This window comes from Cajanus cajan, chromosome 11 (assembly GCF_000230855.2).
Source record: "Cajanus cajan strain Asha chromosome 11, NIPB_CcT2T_4, whole genome shotgun sequence".
Lineage (NCBI taxonomy): Eukaryota > Viridiplantae > Streptophyta > Magnoliopsida > Fabales > Fabaceae > Cajanus > Cajanus cajan.
In genome coordinates this window covers 41,378,839-41,390,502 of record NC_138527.1, presented here as the reverse complement: position 1 = coordinate 41,390,502, position 11,664 = coordinate 41,378,839, and the positions used below count along the sequence as shown (strand labels likewise).

General features: G+C 28.1%; 1 long non-coding RNA gene across 1 annotated transcript; it reads left to right on the top strand.

The window, feature by feature from the left end:
* The first annotated feature begins 5,668 nt into the window (after positions 1-5,668).
* On the top strand, positions 5,669-9,114 carry LOC109800585 (uncharacterized). Its single transcript, XR_014430632.1, has 2 exons — positions 5,669-7,353; positions 7,467-9,114. It is a non-coding gene; the product is annotated as an uncharacterized LOC109800585 (long non-coding RNA).
* Positions 9,115-11,664: the final 2,550 nt, after the last annotated feature.

Sequence of the window (11,664 nt, the reverse complement as noted above, 5' to 3'; positions counted from 1 at the left end):
GTCAAGGTGGAGAATTGTTGAGATGCTTGAATTTATAATTTTGTCCGTTACTATTTCCACTTTTATTTGGGTTGTAGTGAGGCTGTTATATTTTATCCTTGTTATAAGGCTAAAAGGCATCTGTATCATTATCTCTATTCATTCAAAAATAAAAAACTCTTGAACTGCCCGTGGACGTAGGTCACACTGACTGAACCACGTAATTTGTGTGTCGTCTTCTTTCTCTTAATCTCTTTCTTTTACATATTGTCATAACAATTGTTTCTTTTACATATTGTCATAACAATTGTTTCTTTTACATATTGTCATAACAATTGTTTCTTTTACATATTCTCATAACAATTGTTTATATTGTTTGTTGTTTATTGTTATATTATATGCTATGAGGTGAAAAACGTGTCTCTTCTTATACAAAAGCATGCCTGTAACCCAATTAAAGCTAAATGAAAACTATCAGAAAAGTGGAAGAAGAATATACTATATATGCAATTGAGTTGGCTTCAATTATGGTAGGACTGAGAAATGAAAGCAAGTGACTGAATAGTCAAAAGTTGCAATGCCTTATATGTTCAATTGACTTCTTGTTTTGGTCCTACTACGTGACCTGAGAAATTTGAAATGGCCACGAGTAGTGGTTGTATTTCAGGATCTAGAGATATAAGAACAACAAGAATAATTATTGATTGATAAATGTTATAATAAATAATTAAAATACAAATAACAGTGTTTATTTTTAGAAAACCAAATGAAAATTCAGTCCAATATAATTTAAATGACTTGTTTAATCCGGATATAAAAATAATTCTGGGAAAATGGAAAATTTTAATAATAATCTTTGGATTACAATTAAGGGAAAAATACAAATGAGATTAAAGTTAATTATAAATTATTTGTATGAGATAGTTGTTACTTCTATGACTTTTTCATCATTGTTAATATAATATTATTGTCATCATTACAATTATTATCTCAATAAATAATTACTGTTATTATTTAGTTGACAACAATAATAGTAATAATGATAATAATGAACGGCAGAAATTATTTTGGTAGAGTCGATGACAATAATTTTTTCGTAAGATTAGTTTATAATTGAATTTTAATTAATATCAACCGTAATTTATTTAATTGTAATTCATTAATTATTATTAAAAAAAATTATTTCTTATGTATGTGTATGTGAACATGATGTCTTAAATAAAAAACTTCTTAAAATAAGAAATGATAATTATTAATTAATTATAAGTAATGACAATATTATTTTGTTTTTAATTTAATATTCAAACAAATTATTATTATATTTGATATTTTAAATTTAGTTAAAAATTAAATTTTTATTTTAAAATTCTCTGCACAAGCGCATTATCATGAGCGGCAAATAATTAATTAGGTCATGATGGAAAAAGACCCAAATGTAGCCACAAGTTTGGATGTGAGATTATAATTATCCACCAACTATCTTATCAATTAGGTCACTTCTATTAATCAATAATAATCACAATTTTGTTTTTGCATGTATTCAATTCCTAGAAGCGTAACCCTTTTATGCAGGCAATGAAATAATATATAATTATGAAGAACTGACATATGTTTCATGGTATATCTATTTTCTATTATATATATGTACCTGCTTGGCTGCTTTAATTTATGATTGTTTCATGGTATGAATAAAGATGGAGAAAGTATTATAAAAAAATTATCATATAATAATACAATAAATGTCACTAAAAATTATTTTTATTTATATAATAAATATAATATATGTTAGTATATTATTAAAAAGTGTGAGTATAAATTATAGTGACATATAAAATATGTTGTTAAATTTCATTTAAAATTAATACTAAAATTGTGTATAGCTATATGTCAAATAGATATATACTTACATATATTATATTTATAGTGACACTTTTTGTATGTAATTATATGTAATAATTTATTGTAGTAAAGAAATTCTCAAACTTCAACGAGATTCATATGGTTACTAGCTACTTGCTGATTTACACGTTTCAACTCTCAAATTGTTTGTGTGAGGAGAAAAGCATGGTCAACTAATTAATGTAAAGATAATGTCTACATTTTAAAAACATTAATTTTAGTTTTTGTACTTTTTGCAATGAATTTCGTCTTCGACCATATATTTCATTTTGATTTCTCTTAATTAAGTGAATATTTTTATAAAAGAATTCATTTTTAAATTTAAAGTATTTATTAATAAATCATATACACAAATTTTTATATTAATTTAAAATATTTGATATTTCATTTATATAAATTAAAATTAATATAATATTTATATTTTTAAATGCACTAATATATGAATAATTTGATTATTTCTTTTAATTAGTATTTAATTTAAAAAAATTAAATTTGACATAAAAATATAAGATAATATGAAATTGTAATTCAACAACTAAAAAATAAAATTTATATTTAATATAATTATTGAATAGTGTAGAAGTTAATAAAAGTTATATTTATATAAGTAATTTTTAAATTTTTTAAAAAATTTATAAACTTATTTATATAGTAAAAATTTTTAATTTAACATTTAAATCGTTAAAATTTGATGTAGAATATAAATTATAGAGTACAAAAAATTTCCTCCTCTATATACATTATTTTGCAACACATTTTTTTTATACCTTTTATATTTGTTATTCTCAATTTCGTTATTCTGTAACACATTTTTTATATACTTTTTTAATTCTTAAATGATTAATTATTTTCCAAAAAAAAAATTTATTTTCTTTATTTAGAAATATCAGCTGAGTTTTCCTAAAATATTTTTTAAAATTCTAAAATTTCTTATTATATCAAAATCTCAACTACCTATATCACACTATATAATAATAATAATAATTATTATTATTATTATTATTATTATTATTATAACGTAACAAGTGGGATTTTTTTTTTAATGTACGATGACCTACAATAAAGTTTGATAATAAGATTTTATGCGAACTATCAAAATCATTTATTACTGAGTTGACTTTAATGAGTTTCATAACAAATTACTTTTGACATCTATTTTTTTTTAGTTTTATTTTTATAGTCTATTATTTTGAATTAATTAGAAATAGAAATTTCTTCCTTCTCCAATTATTTTTATTTATATTTTTCCGTTTTTAAATTTTTTGTAGTATAATAAAAAAGAGAAACCAGTTGAAAAGAGAAGGGGAAAATTTGAAAGAATAAGATAATTGATATAATGGAGAGATTAGAAAAGTACAATATTAAAAAATGTTATAAATAATATAACTCTTAATGTTGTCTCAATGGCATCTGATTGAGGGAACATAAAGGGTATTGATTTGTTCACTGTTCAGCCACTTAGGATCTAAAATTTATGTGATAAAAAGGAAGATCGTAAGTAGGAGTGTCTCAAACGCTTGAAACTTCCCTCAAACAAGTAAGCAAAGCTTTCTTCAACAAAGCTTCTTTCGTCATCCTTTGTTCTTTTTATATATTCATTGGATCATCGTAGTCTATATGAAAAATTCACTTGCTACGCATATATATACAGGAACTGAATCAAATTTTAGATGTAAAATTTTGAACAACTTTGGCGGAGAAATTTTGCTGGAAAACACTAAAATTGGATTCAACTTAAGTGGATTAGATAAATCTATTTATTAATAAGCACCTCTGGCTCTGGGTATCTTTTCTTGTCCTTCACAATATTTAAATTCGAAACTTGTTTAAAGAAAGAAAAATAAACTTTTTGTCACTAAGATCAACAAACGTTTGTATAAGGAGACTTTCTTAAATAATATGCCTTTTAAAGTATATGATCGGTTGTGAATCATGTGTTCTTTATTAATTATATTTAGTATTTTTTAAAAGATCATTAGAGTTAGTTTAGTGATTGGGTAAGGAGGGATTATCTTTATAAATTTTCTTATTTTTACAAAAATAATAAATACTTTTGCAAAAAAAAATTATATTAAGGATAATATATGAACAAATATATTAATAGAGGAAGGTTATAATAACACCGGTGTAACTTTTACCAAGTATTACACTACTCAATAACTTTATATTAATTGTAAATTTTGTAAATTCAACCGTTAGATTGAAAGTTCATATCACTTTATATGTGTATATCAAATTTTATTAAAATTGAGCAACAACTTCAGTGTTCATATTTTAGTATATTTTGAAATGAATATATTATGTCAATTTTGTTTTGTAAGAATGAAGTATCAAATCATCTTGGATTAATATAAAATTTTGTATATATGATCTAAGATATATGAAATTTCAATCTAACGGTTGGATTTTCAAAATTCACATAATTTAATATAAAGTTATTTAGTAGTGTAATATTTAGTAAAAGTTATACCGGTGTTATTATAACCCTCCTCATATTAATATATCATTGATTTGAGTAGAATTTGTTTCTATATATTTTTTAAAATAAGATATAAATATCAAATTATTTAAATAAAAAAGATATTATTAAAAAGTAAAATTTCATTAAAAATAACTATATCTCTTGATAAAAATTAGTTATGAACGAGACTGAAAAATAGTTCTTCATGATTACGTATAAGGGTGAATTACGGCGGGATGCAGGGGTGGAGGGAATAGCAATTAGAAGAAGAGAATTTTTACGGTACTCTCTATAAAAGAAGGGTATCGGTACTGTTGATGATGTGTGACTTACGTGTCATTATTTTAAATCCAAGTCATTTATAATTTTTTTATTTATTTAAAATTTACATCCACGTCAGATAAATGGTTAATATGAAGTTCACATTTTTTAATTTGTTTTTCGGAATCTTTCTGGCTTCGTGTTTCTTCCCTCTCTTCCTGGTTCTTTCACGCCGACAATCTGGCCCTGTAGGCCGGCGAGTGAGACGGCAAAGGCGGAGAGTGCGATTGCAGGCGAGTCGTGGAGGAGGAGCATGGCGGAGAGGGAGAGGACATCAAAGCGGCCGTGGAAAGTGACGGTGGCACCGGGGGTGACAGAGGGTTGACGGAGAGTGACGTTGGTTATGCATTCGGGTTGGCGAAGGCGGAGAGTGCGATTGCCGGCGAGTCATAGAGGAGGAGCGTGACGGAGAGGGAGAAGACATAAAAGCGGCCGTGGAAAGTGACGGTAGCGCTGGGGTGACATAGGGTTGACGGAGAGTGACGTTGGTGACGGAGGGTTATTCATTCGGGAAATTCAATTGATGACGTTTAGGTTAGCATTACTCTTACACGATAAATGCCACAAAAAAAAAACGTACGAACTTTTTCTACTGAATCACGGGAAAGTTCTTTTTGGCAGGGGAGAGGTGAGAGTAGAGGAGGGAGACGGAGGGGAGGAGGAGAACGATAGAGATCAACAGTACACGAAAACAAGGGTTACTATGGTATAATTATAAAAATATTAATAAAAACTTAAAAATAAATAATATAAAAATTTAAATACAAAATAATTCTTATTTAAAAAGTTGATATGATATTTAAATGATGTGTACATACACATCATATACAGTACCAAAATCTCTTATTTAGTGGGGTTACAGTAGCAACCCCTTAAACAAAGGATCTGTAAACTTTTACACTTACAAGTCAGAAAGGGCCTTCCCCATCGTTTTGATTAATTAAAATTGTAGCTGATTAAGAAAACGTCATTTTCTTCTTTTTGGTTGGGTTTTAAAATGTCATTTCTATATATAAAATGAAACAGGCAGATTTTCAATGGAGGCTTAACCATTTTAACCAACAAATCAAATCAAATGATGTTATAAGAATATAAAAGTTAATTTTTTAATATATTAATAAGTATCCCATGCATTAATTGCATGGGTATTTTTTAAATTAATTAATCAAATCAATATTTTTAAAACTAAAATATCTCCTCACCGAAAAGTTAAAGATTCATCTCTCTGAACTAGATCCAACTCCTAATTACATGATTATTATTATTATTATTATTATATGAATCTACTTATTCAACTTTATTATATTTTATTTATTTAGATTTTGTGTAATATTAGAGTTGGTTCACCAATAATTTAATAATGTTAGGTTTGAAATTACAGTTGTTATATTATGTCATCCATTTACATATATACTTTTTGCGTAATGGAATTTGGATGAAGCTAGGTGGAGCTAGTGCAGTGACTGCCGTGATTAAAGAACACATACAAACAAAAGACAGATAAAATTAGCCTTAGAAGAAGCCTTATTCCTCACTACTTTTGACAGATAAATTTACACTTAGAATGAGAGTCCCCCACTAGGTGATTAAGAAAACCATGATAGAATGAATCTAAATTCATGTTCTCCTTCCCTACCCCATAAATAGAAAGGACCCTTGATAGAAAGGAAAGGACCATTAACTTGAGGACAAAATTAATGAATAAGCAAAGCACTACATTTACTTTCTCACAATCTCCTCTGTTTTCCAATATTCATTACCCATAGTTAGGGTGTTCCACTAAATTAGGTCGCCTAATAAGCTTTATTTCTTAAATAGATTCCCAAATATTAAAAAACACTAACTTATACTGTCCCGTTCTTTTTTTAGTCTTAACCCATATGCTGGCAATCAAAACCTAAATATATATATACAGCAGTTTCTTTTTAGACCTTTTGAAAGAACCATGGAGAGAAAAAAAATAATAATAATAAACGATGGATGAACACTTTGGGTTGAAATTGATTAGGTTAGATAGTTTGGACATTAATTCTTTTCTCCTAGTATGCTTCGGATCTAAAATAATTTGGCAAAAATGTTGCCCCGGCTTGTTGGAATTATTGCTTTAAGAAGCAAGGAGGGCAAGAAATACACGAATTGAGTTTTTTTTTTTTTTTAAACACTTTATTATAAAAATAGACAATATCTTTATTTTTCTCTAGGTTTGAAAATAAACCGGTTTCAAACTCTAAATTTTTCTTTTCATTTTTTTTTATGAGTGGATCTTTAATTTTTTTTTTTTTTAATCTCAAACGTGTGGCTTAGCGATAGAAATTGATCCGCTTAAACAAGGTCAGGAGTTTGAATCCTGCATTATATATACAGTCGCGTTAAATACAGTATATCTTGATTAAGAGTTAAAAGATTAATTTCTCATTATACTATAATTTAGTTAAGGAATTATTTTTTCCGGTAGATATTATGTTATTTAATCTATATATATATATATATATATATATATATATATATCTTAAAATAGTTTTTGAAATAAGATGAGGAAGCTGTATCAAGTAAATATATCCGATTTTAATAAGTGCCACGAAATTTAGAAAAGATTATTTAAATTAAAAAATAATAATAATTGGGGTTGAGAAGAAGGTAAGGGCCGAAGACTCGTTCATCTCTCATTTCAATTCTCAAGTGCTGAAAAAAAGGTACCTTTTCTGGATCCGTAATTTCTGTTCTTCTTTTTCGCATTTTCTCTTCCGATCTGTTTCCTATCCATATAAGCTTCGTTTTTCTCCTTTCCTTTCAAACCAAATTATAGGGTTCCAGATGTTCATCGCCGATTTCAACGAACCAATTGCATCACACTTAAATTCATTCATTTCAAGACGGGATTCATCATAAAAGATTTGATCTTTATCGGTCCCCTTCCATACACTTTGATTTAAAGAGAAACGACATAAAAAAAAAATTTGTAATTATAATTTCACGGTTACGTTACGAGTGAATAATCCTGATTATATAATTTAATTAAGCGCTGAAAATTATTTGTAATAGATTTGTGGTCTTCAAGAGATGGATTCTTGTTGCTATCTTTGCAAAAGAAAAGGAATTGGGTGTTTGCTACTGCGTTAACATGTGTATGAAGTTCAAGGAGTGACTATTAATCTAATATTGTTTGTAATAATAATATATTCATGTTCTTTTGCTTTTTTACATATTTAGCTTTTAACAGAAACAGATATGATTTTGTTGGAATGATAGTAGAATGGAAGATGTGGCTATGATTTAATTCTAGAATGGCAGAAGAATTAGGATTCTCCAGAGTCAATCTGTCAATGAAACTTGTGTAGCAAGCTGGTGGGTTGTTGATAGGAGGTGATTGGGATAGTTTTATGGTGAGAGATTTGTGGCTGACTGATTGGGTTCTTGGGACAGTATCAGCAGGATTGGTGTTTCGGGTTTATGAATTCTGGGGTGGTGAATAGGAAGAATCAGAATGGGCTTTGCTGTTTTGATTGAGTGAATGAATATGTAGTGATGCCTTCCAAAAGGAATTGGATCTAGATAGGCATAGAAGAAGAGGACTTTGAATGCTGCCTGAAAGTGTTGAAAGGAATGAGACATGTTGCTGCATCTTATCTCATTCGACCTCCTAGATGTGCTGTCTCCCCTGCTTGAGACCCAAGTTTCTTAGTTGTAGGATACTCCAAAGTGCTCCTTAGTCAAGGACAACTTGGAATGCGTGGCTCTATCCTTGCCTGATGCAAGAATTCTCTCATTTGTATCTCTGTTCTGTCTTCAGCACCTGTCTACCGCACATTAGCTAAACCTAGGCTCCATCCGTGCAAATCATATTGTCTGATCATCCGTGCAAGCTGCAAACTACTCAAAATACACCATGAAATGGAAGCTAATTCAATCAGAGAAAATTGAACGATTAAGTTCCATTCAGAAGAATGTATAACCCACCCTCACCATCTTAATAGTTAATAGTGTCAGCAGTTGTATGGATCTCTAAACTATTCGATCAGACAGCATTGTGTGGCTATTGCTAGCCTTAACCAACCCTTGTTTCTTGTTTCCTTATATTTTTCACCATTATTTGCTTTGTTATAAGTGTCACACGTTCACTGACTCAATTCTCCTTATTGGTAGTTTATTTTTGTTGCATGCGTCCTTGTTGCATAAACTGTTCAATGTGTTGGGGTTGATCATATCATTCTAGTGGAAAGACCCTGAAACCATTTTCTGAACTTTGGATGTACTATAATATGATTCTGTAATAAATTTTCCTGTGGCTCTTCTGGAAAATTTCAAGTATAGGGGGGGTGATATGGAAGTGATCATATTCTATCCAACATTATTAGTGCTTTTATTTTTTTATTTAGTGTTGTCTCAAGGTCATCCTATATCATGTCTGAGAATACTGATCTAATGGTTAGCTAATTTAATGATTTTCTTTTACATATGCATTTTATTACTTATTTATGATATGATTGGTATTGTGTGAGAGAGTGAGATCGAGATATGCTAAAACTGAGGTTCGCCAGCAATGCACACAAAGACATGAAACACATTCTATGATTTATAAATTTATTGTCGCTGACAAAAGGAATAGTGATGATAATGATAGTAATTGAGTGGGAAGAAATGAAACACCTAACACACAATTATGTTGGATACATCTGATTCTCTAGATGATCTCTCAAAACGATTTTTTTACTTGTAGGAAATAGTGGAAAGTTATATGGATAGCAAATCACCGAGCAAGAAGGCATCTGAGGAGCTGGCACGTGAGTTGCTTATTGCTATCTCTGATTCTTTACCAGAAAAAATTCTGGATTCAGATCCTGTGCCTGAAAGCAAGGTAGCAGATGGCTTTGCGACACCAAACAGTGATTGGGACGACAAGTTTAGGTCTGAATTGATTTCCATCTCATATGTTGAATTTCCTGATGTCGAAATCTGATGCATTACAAGGGAGTCTAGACTCTGTTAGTAACATATACTGCACTGCTGGTTGTTTATGTGGTTGAATTTCCGCTGCGCCAATTGTTATGACTTGGTTATACTATGTCAGCTATCTTGCAACATGTAGATACTTTCACCAGTCACATTATTAGTTTTGTTCTAAAAATGGCACTTATAAATAGTTTTCTTTTATGTCTTGGTTCATAAAAATTCAAACTGGAGAATGTTAATGGCATGTGATAAAATAACACTAAAATCTTAGATTCATTGTGCGGTTGAGAGGTTTTAGTGTTGGCTAAACCAGAACGATAGAACATCATTAAAAAGGGTTTGGATTCATAAATGGGTATCAGTTGCAACTTACAACCCTCCCATGTCAAATGCCCCTCATATTAGTGTTATTTTGCTAGAACATAATTGTCTCAAAAGATATTGATTTCTCATTAAAAAGAAAAACATATATGAATTTCATATCAAATTTGAACTTTACCTTAAATATGGAACTTAAGGAAGTATTTAATGCATGTTTATTGTGACTTAAAATTTGCAAAAATGTATTCAGCCTGTAACACAACGATAGTAGTTGTGTATGAGCCCTGTTTGGATAATACATTTTGCACAATACGTTTTTTGCAAATTTCAATTATGTTAGGCGAAATGAAAACAATTAAGTTGCCTCTAACGTAACGCACCCGTTTTGTTCCTAAAAAGCAACACCCCGAACCCTGGAACTGTGGTAAATCGTAATACATGCAATGCCATTTTTTTTCTTCTTTCTATTAGTAGAGCAATAACTCGCAAGATATTTTTAATATTATCCTAATTTATATATATTATTTGTGCAAATGTTTTAATATAGATAATCAATAAAAAATTTACCCTGTCGCCTAATCATCATATTCATTAATATGATACGATAGCAAGGTGAATTCCTAGTAAAAAAAAATACTCTTCACTAACAAATTAAACATGAATTAAATTAAAGTAGATGCAAAAATATTCATGTATATTTAATGAGATAAAATCTAGGATACTGAATGCTTCTGACTCCAACTAAATAATCTCCATGGTTATAGAGAAAAAGAAATAAAAAAAATATGACTAGTTTAATTTTCCATGAAGTACCCATGAAAATGAGTCCAACATTAATATGATTGACGTCAAAAAAAAAAAAAACAACACTTCAGTTGGGTGCAGTTTTCTAGGCCGATAGTATTTAAATTAAATATAAAGATAGAAAAGCAGAAATAATTGCTTGGAGCACCAAGACTCAACTACGAAACTACTGTACAACTTATGAGCAAACGTAATAAAAATATTGAGTATTAGGCATGTTCAATTCGTAAACATGATGATGCAACCAAGTGAATGCAATTCAAGTAGTTGTTACCGTCCAATCCAACAACCTTGATGTTACAATGGTCTTTTTGGTTATTATATATTATTTTATTAAGTAATCCTTATTTATAATTAATGACTATCTTTAATTCCTTATTTTATTTATTTAAACTAATATTTTAGCATGTGTAATATATATACATATTTATTATATATAATTAAAATTTATAATAAATTATATATATACATAAATACTATGTTTAAATATATAAATTATATTTAAGTATATGTAAATATTTTAAAATATATAAATTATATTTTAAATTTCTGATAAATAATTTGTATTATAATAAAATTTATTTTTATTTATTAATAAATTATTTAAAATATTAATATTTTATTTATAAATAATTATGATAAATTAAAATCTAACTAGATAAGAAATTAAAAAAAAAATTTACAAACATTCTTATTAAAGAAAAATTTCTAAAAATATTCTCGTACGAGATAGGTATTTATGTTCAATATATAAAAGTTAATATAAAAAAGTATAATTAAATAAACTATATAATCTTAAAAAATAGAATTAATCTCTAGTTATTAAATACTCTCACCTTTCCTATTTAAAAAAATAGTATACATTTATTAATTATTATGAAATAAGTATAAAAAAATACAACAAATAACTTGGTAACTATTTTATCAAA